The sequence below is a fragment of the Hypanus sabinus genome, chromosome 20 (genome assembly GCF_030144855.1).
Source record: "Hypanus sabinus isolate sHypSab1 chromosome 20, sHypSab1.hap1, whole genome shotgun sequence".
NCBI lineage: Eukaryota > Metazoa > Chordata > Chondrichthyes > Myliobatiformes > Dasyatidae > Hypanus > Hypanus sabinus.
Genome location: NC_082725.1, coordinates 11,602,543 through 11,610,330, shown reverse-complemented (window position 1 = coordinate 11,610,330; position 7,788 = coordinate 11,602,543). Strand labels below are relative to the sequence as shown.

Sequence of the window (7,788 nt, the reverse complement as noted above, 5' to 3'; positions counted from 1 at the left end):
AACGTTTCCTTTTATTTATCATACATGGTGGGACAGTTCTGCACTTTGCCGGGAACCCACAGAGATGGTAGTGGATTGATTGGCAATTACACTAAATTGCCTTGAGCAAAACAAAGGAAATTTAAATGATCCACTGCGTGACAGATTAACTATGGTAAAGCAAAAAATTACAATTAAGTCAAATTTAAAACATTTTATCTAACCGAAGAAATGGAGGTTATAAAACAAGTACAATTTAACACTGGCTACAAACTCAACGCAGTTGTTACAGGGATGAACTCTAGTTAGCCCACATTGCCCAATCTTTTTTCAACTTCATCAAAAATCAAGGCAACAAACAGCAGTAAGGTCATTGTTCCTATAATTCACTAGCAGAGGAATAAGTTTCAGGTTGGTTTCAAAGTTTAATATCATTTAAAGGAAAGGCATGTATCATCTGCAAATTCTACTGCAGGACAAGTTGAAGGGTATGAAGAAAAGGAAAACCGTGAACAATACAAGCTCTACACAACTTACCATGAAGATGATGTAGTTTAAAGTGCTTCACAATGGGAGGAAGTGCAAACAGTAAAATAATTATATACTGTAGTTGATTTACAACTGCATCATTTCAGTATTTTTTTAAAAACTCAAGTATTACAATTCCTTTTGGAATTCCATCCATCCACTGTATCTGGCTGGGAAAAAAATTTGCAGCTGTACTGAATAGCCAACCCTTTACTTTGTAACTGATGCAAAAATGCCATTCCCTATTCCCAGTTCCTCCGTATCTGCTCCCAGGATGAGGCTTTCCGTTCCATGACTGCCCAAATGTCCTTTTTCAGGATCGTGGTTTTACTTCTGAAGATATCAAAGATGCGCTCACCTGCATGTCCTCCACCTCCCGCATTTTAGCCCTTAACCCATCCTCCCGGCACCACAACAGAGTCAGGGTTCCCCTTGTACTCACCTACCACCCTCCGGATGCAACACATTATCTTCCGCAACCTTCAACAGGACCCCACCACCCAGCACATCTTTCCCTCCGCCACTACCTGGACATAACTCCCACCCGGCACTTATCCCTGTAAGCGCAAATGATACACTTGTCCCCACACCTCCCCGCTTACCACCATTCCGTGCCCCAGATAGTCCTTCCAGGTGAGGCAACACTTCACCTGCGAGTCTGCTGGAGTTTTCTTATCGCATTCAGTGCGGCCTCTACATCGGCGAGACCCGATGCAGATTGGGGGACCGCTCCGTCCGTCACGATAGACAGGATCTCCCCGTTGCCACCCACTTCAACTCTGCCTCATTCCCATCTAGATATGTCCATACATGGCCTCCTCTACTGCCATGAGGCCAAGCTCAGGTCGAAGGAGCAACACCTCATCTACCGTCCGGGTAACCTCCAGCCTGGTGGTAATTCCCCCCTCCCTTTCAACTTTCTGCTCCTTTATCTCGTTCTTTCATCCCCTCCCCTTTATCCTTCCTGATTGGTTCTCCACCTTGGCGCCTCTAGCCCTTCCCCCTCCCCTATAACTATTACTGGGCTTCGGCCCTCTTCCCCCACCGATCCTGATGAGCGGTCTCGGCCCGAAACGTTGGCTACTCTTTTTCTCAGATGCTGCCTGACCTGCTGAGTTCTTCCAACGTCGTATACGTATTCTTTGACCCACAGCATCTGCAGTTGTATTTTTGCACTTTTAACTGATACCTGCCCCAACTTATCTATTAAGTGTAATAGCACTGGTTTAACAATCTGCTTCTAAAAATCATGTTCAAATTAGACACAACCACTTACAAATAGCTTTCCAGTTTACCCATAATGCCACTGCATATAGCGTACATTAGTTTTTTTTAAACTAAATATTAAATGCTCATTTTGTTTACACTCCCATATAGCACTGGCCCACAGTTATGTACTCACAAATTATTTATTCCCCAGCCACCATTTCCCCCCCACTCTTGCCACAGTACAGCTTGAGATGCATCTGGACACAAATCTAAAATGTGTGCATTGTGTGTTAATCAAAATACAAATTTGTAAATTTACAAATACTGTCAGCCTCAGTAACAAAAGAGACATGTTGTAAATAAAGTACCTGCGAATACATCAAGGGACTCAAATGTGTTTTTTTCCAGATATTGGGCAGTAATATAACATTTCAGAGATTTATTTCAAAATCACTTGTTTTGTTCACAAGATAAACATTCACATTTAGAATGGGTCCATGCAATTATCAATACATACCTATTTACAAATTAAACATTCTGTAAATACAATAAAATTGGTTATATTTCTCATTGAGATGAATTGCACTTTAGAATTGAACACAGTAAAGGCACAAGTGTTTTATGCTTCCAATTATTGCTGGTACACCTCCTTTGGAGATATGTTTAAGTTTAATGGTAACAGAAGAAAAAATACACCCAATGCATTAAATTCCAAATTGACAAATCAAATAAATCTTCATCATGGCATTTTATGCAAACCTTTAAGCTTATTTTAGTTGTCTGCTTTTTTTTTTAACTACCATTTTCTTGGATTTAATTGTGCTGTTGGGAGGCTCACGATTCCAAAAGGCAACTGCTGGCATTCAACCCTCAAACAAATTTTTTAGGCCAGTGCATTGCAAATGCTCATTCTTTAGAATTCCAGGACGTACTGAGTGATAAGATGTGTCACAAGCAACCACAACGTATGTCTCAAAAATGCCGCCTCACACATACATACTTGTATGTTTGACTGATATCCTAAAGCCAGTCAGACCCAGGTAAAGGACCCAAAATTAGTCTCAATCGCAGGGCAAATAGAATTTTTTTACATTAAAAAAGTTAAATTATTTGAAAATTATTGCTGTGCAAATTTTTATATTTCCAGTTAACTATGCACATCATGGCTTTCGTTAACAGTATGTGGTCAATAAACAAGTTGAAAATTTTTATTCTTATTTCCCACCCTCCTATCAACTTACTATTCTCGCAAAATTTTCAGTAGTGATTTGCAAATTCTTGAATTTCCATTACCCAAACGGTTTGAATACAGGGAGTCATCTGTTATCTACAAGGTTATAATGCTGCTGAATGCAAACATAATTTAAAAATAAGTTCCGCCTCAAGTACAGAGTTGTATAAAGAATTCCAGGCACTGCCACCTAACTTGAAGAGTATCCTGTAAAGTTTTAAACTTTGGATGACATTTTCATAAATTGGCTTTTTTCAGGCCAATTCTGCTAAATTTTTTCAATTCAGGTTTGGATTGTTTCCACTACAGATTATACCTGGTGAAAAGCAGGACACCCGGATATCTTATTGAGAAATACACCTGCAAAATGTATTTTCTATCAAAAATAGCCAAAGAATTTATCCTAATTCAACTGTTATCAAGTCAGTAATTTACCATTTCTGAGGCAGGATCAGCCTAGAGTATAAATGCTGTTGTCCATACATAGCAGCTTATTTGTGGCATTACTGCATTGGTGTTCTATGCTTTTACCATTAAGTATAATCTACTCATAGCACTCCTTACCCTCCTCCAACACTGCAGTTCACAAAAATCCAGTATTTTTCATTGTTGACCTAAAACTTTATACTAGCAACCAAGATCAATGGTTACTTTTTTGAAAAACCATTCAACTGACACAATATTGCCCTAAAGGATCCATTCTGATTTATTGAATGCATGATTGCACAGATCCATCAACACTTAATATATGCCACTAGAGCTAATCAGCAGTGGAAACATAACTGACTTGATTCTATTTAATCAATCATTAACTTGTCCAAATTTACCGTCATCTAGGACAAATACATGAGTGCCCAAGGATGAGAACACAAATGAAAAATGTCAATACTGAGAGAAGGATCTCTCAGCCAATGGAATACTAAACAAAGAGCTAAAACATTATCTGGCAAAGGAAGATCTACATTCATGCTTAGGTACCAGTTATTCATAATCAGTAAGCCATACAGCATTTGATCTCTGCTACCTCCAAGTTTACTATACTGGATGGGATGGAGAATAGGGAATATAGGCAAGCTGAGTGAGTGGGTAAGAAACAGTATTAACCTGGCAAAAACTGAGGTCACCTTCTTTGTAGTATATAACAGAATAGTATCTCAAGACTGGGTAACGTTATATTCACGAGGGAATATTCTTGCACAATCACATAAAAACAACATGCAACCGCATCAGGAAAGTTTAGTATGCTGGGTTTTAATCACAATGGTGTTGAAAAACAGGCTTTTTACTGCAAAATAAACTAGTCACAAAATTAAATTTAAAGGATGAAGAAACTTCTTCACATAATAGGTGACAATTATTTTGAATTCTTTATCCCAGAAGGCAGTGAAAGAGTTCATCAAAATCACTAAAAAAGTATAATAGACTATCTTGTTAAATGGCCAAAATACATCCTATTGCATCCCACAATGGAAACAAAGTTAATGTACAAGTTGGCTAAGATTCCCTACAAATCAGGGTTCCAAATCTGGGGTCCATTGACCTTTTGCTTAACGGTATTAAAAAATGTTGGGAACCCCTAGTATAGATGAATTTTAAGAGATTCATTCTTTGGGAATTCCTGAAGCGAACAAGATCAAAGAAAAGTCTCACTGAAGCTGAAGAGGTAGGTGAGGCACTGCAACAAAGTCAATTGAATAAAGATAAAGACGAATCACCAATATAAAAGATTAAAATAATGCAGAAAATTCTTTTAGCCACTTTCAAACATGGACTTTTGCAAATCACAGAACTGCCCAGCACAGGCTGTGGTATGCTTCCACTTGGGACTTCTGACATTACCAAGTTACAAGGTTTAGAAGCTCTTAGTGGGGCACTGCCACAAGTAACTACTTTAAATGATCAAAGTGGTCTGCTCAGTCTACTTCCAAATATCACCCTCTCAACAGGCTGTGCCCAAATCACTGCTATTCCACAAATCGTGCTACATTCAGTTAGCTCAATGTGTAGGTCACATTTCAACTGGCACATTTACATTCCCCTGAAATGTTGAATTTTAGATTTTAACATACATCAGTCAATTCCAAAGTAAATATATTCAGATTAAAAGGCATTCCACATATAACCTCCAGATCTTAGTATTACATCTGTCCTTTGAAATCACACCCCATTCATTCTGCTCTAATGTCACAAGGAATAATTTAATAAATAAAATTTAGTTTTATAAATTATAACGAGCTGGTGGGAAGCTCATCTAGTGGAAAAATAGCACACAGTGGCCTTAAGTGTAGACAATCCTATCGGGAATTTTCATAGATGACATCACGATTTTTAATTTTCAGTATTCAGTTAAATCCCAAATTTAAAAGTAATATTCAGATGTTAATTGCACAATAGAATGTATTTACTTATATGAAGTACTAAAGTATCCACAAACTGTTGTTACTGTTATCCAAGCTTCAGCTAAGATATAGTTGTCTTCTGTCCCTTAGGCCAACTTACACAAATTATACGTTCATAGTGGTTATAACCTAGGTTTAACTTGAATTACTTTTAACAACAAAATAATTTCACTCACCTTTTCACAATTATGCATCTGGTTCATAGTACTGATTTAACTTCTGAGTACCCTTTAATATTTGCATGATGAAAAAAGTGTCCTTTACCAGACACCAATTTGACAAGTAATACTTACATTAATTAGACATTCCAAGCCATCTTAAAACCTGGGAACAAGAACCATAATCCTATAGGAATACTTGTGACAATGATCATAAATCTCCCTATCTTGTATTCTCATAACTAACATTTCTCCAAGCTCCACCCAAGATGACGTTTTGTGTTTTTTAAAAAAAGATATCAGAGCAAGCTAACACAGAAGCACAATTGTCGGCAAGCAAATCTATTCAAACAAGGGGAAAAAAAAGAGCACTTGAAAATTTCAACGCAGTTTTTCCAAAAATTCCTAGGGTCAATAAGACCCAACTATTAGAATGCCTAGTGGTTCATGTGTTTATTTCTCAAATAGATTTCTGTCCCTCAACCATCAAGGTTCTCCATTCATTATTCCTGCAGCACAATTCCATACACAGCAGGTTTTAAAAGTACAATTTTCAAGCCAATGACAAATTTATTGGTGTAACAAAGCCAAATTGTTCAGTGTCATGGAAAACTCAGTCAATTACACCAATACACACACTAAGGAATGTAATCACAAATTCTACAACAGGTGGCTTGTCATACAAGTCTTAGGACAAAAAAGTGGTCCAAATTAACCAATTTTTGAGCACTTCAATAACTTTCAACATTTATCCTGAAGACAGATATATTCACGAAAACTATCTGTTGGTTGGCTTCCACATTTTGGCAGAACTGTAAGTTAAAAGTTGTAATTCTATTGCTATCTCCTAGCACATCAGCAGGATCCAAATGTCTCAGGTTTTCATTACTCTCATCAACAAAGCCAATTCTTATTTTTATTACCCAATGTGAACAACTTCCTGATTAATATTTTAGTATCCCCTTAGCTTGAAGCTCAATAACTTTCCACGCTCGTGTCTGCCACTCACATCCATACACAAATTGTATAGTCTATAATACTGCAATATGAAAGAGAAAATGGCAACTCAATTGCCACCAGCTTTTTTGAAATAACTAAATTGGGAGCTTTTAGTCAAAGCCACTTTTAAAACCTGCCACGAATGCAAAGCTATTAATTCAAAGAACTCAGCATCCTCAAAAATTCTCACGATCCAGAGAATTCTGTTTCACTTCCTGCAAGAGAAAAACAATACAAATGTAAGTCCCACATTCACAGAATGAGTTAAGAGGATAAACAATTCTCAAAACATTAATTCAGTAACTCCTCTTCAAATGATTTTAGTCATGTGCAAGATTCAGCTGGCAACCACAAGTGACATCTGACAAAAAACTATGACAACCACACTTTTGATTTCCCCCCCCAAACCAAATTATTCAATTTTAACAATAAAAGCAGAATAACTCCAGCTTAGAGACATGTTATACTGAATAACTAATATATAGAACCTTTTAGGACACCATGGTTAAATGTTCAACTTCTGAGCCACTTTTTTTCAAATTATCCCATTTTAATTTCATAGAAACTCAATTCTTTATACTTTCCTACATTAATTTATTTGCATAAGTTTTAAAATTTGATTCTCTATAGTTTGAAACTATTAATCAGCCAATTAGCACAGAAACAATCCCTTTGGCTCTACATACCTCTCTATACTAATTCTATTTTCTCAGCCCTGAGCATTGCTTATGGCATGGCACTTCCACTGTTCAAAGATTAAATTTAACAGAAGTGTGACTGGAAGTCTGGAAACCACTACTAGAGGACTGTTGGAGTACTTTCAACAAAAGTTCTTAAAAATCATCCAAATCATCTACCTACCCAAGTGGCTATAGAATGTATTGCTAACAGGAACAGTTTCTTACCATCTACTCCAGACTATTTTATACACATTTCCCCTCAACTTTCTCCACTCCAAGAAACAAACATGGCCTGATCAGTCTATCAGCATTTATCACTTTCACTTATTTCTTTCCCAAATCCTCCACAAAGCATCAACTAAAAAAAGACTTTGGCATCAAAGTCCAAATTCCTATCCTGATGTTGCAAATGAACCAAATATCTAAATACATTTAGCTACTTGTGATCCATGTGGGAACAGCAAAGCCTGTATTAAAGAACATTTCTATTCCATGTGTCAGTCTGAAACCTACTCATTTGAAGTTGTATTTATTTGCATACTAACCTAATTTCAACATAACCAAATCACTGAATGCAGACCGCACAAACATTAATAGGTATGAAC

At 37.0% G+C, this 7,788-nt stretch overlaps 1 protein-coding gene across 6 annotated transcripts in view; it reads right to left on the bottom strand.

Annotated features, from left to right (window-relative positions):
• Positions 1-391: 391 nt before the first annotated feature.
• The window catches only part of LOC132378293 (heterogeneous nuclear ribonucleoproteins A2/B1-like), a 29,032-nt gene continuing 21,635 nt past the window's right edge, over positions 392-7,788 (bottom strand). For all 6 annotated transcript variants that reach the window (XM_059945092.1, XM_059945095.1, XM_059945096.1 and 3 more), the window contains one exon: positions 392-6,718. The gene's annotated coding sequence lies outside the window, so the exon portion shown is untranslated. The remainder of the gene's footprint in view (positions 6,719-7,788) is intronic.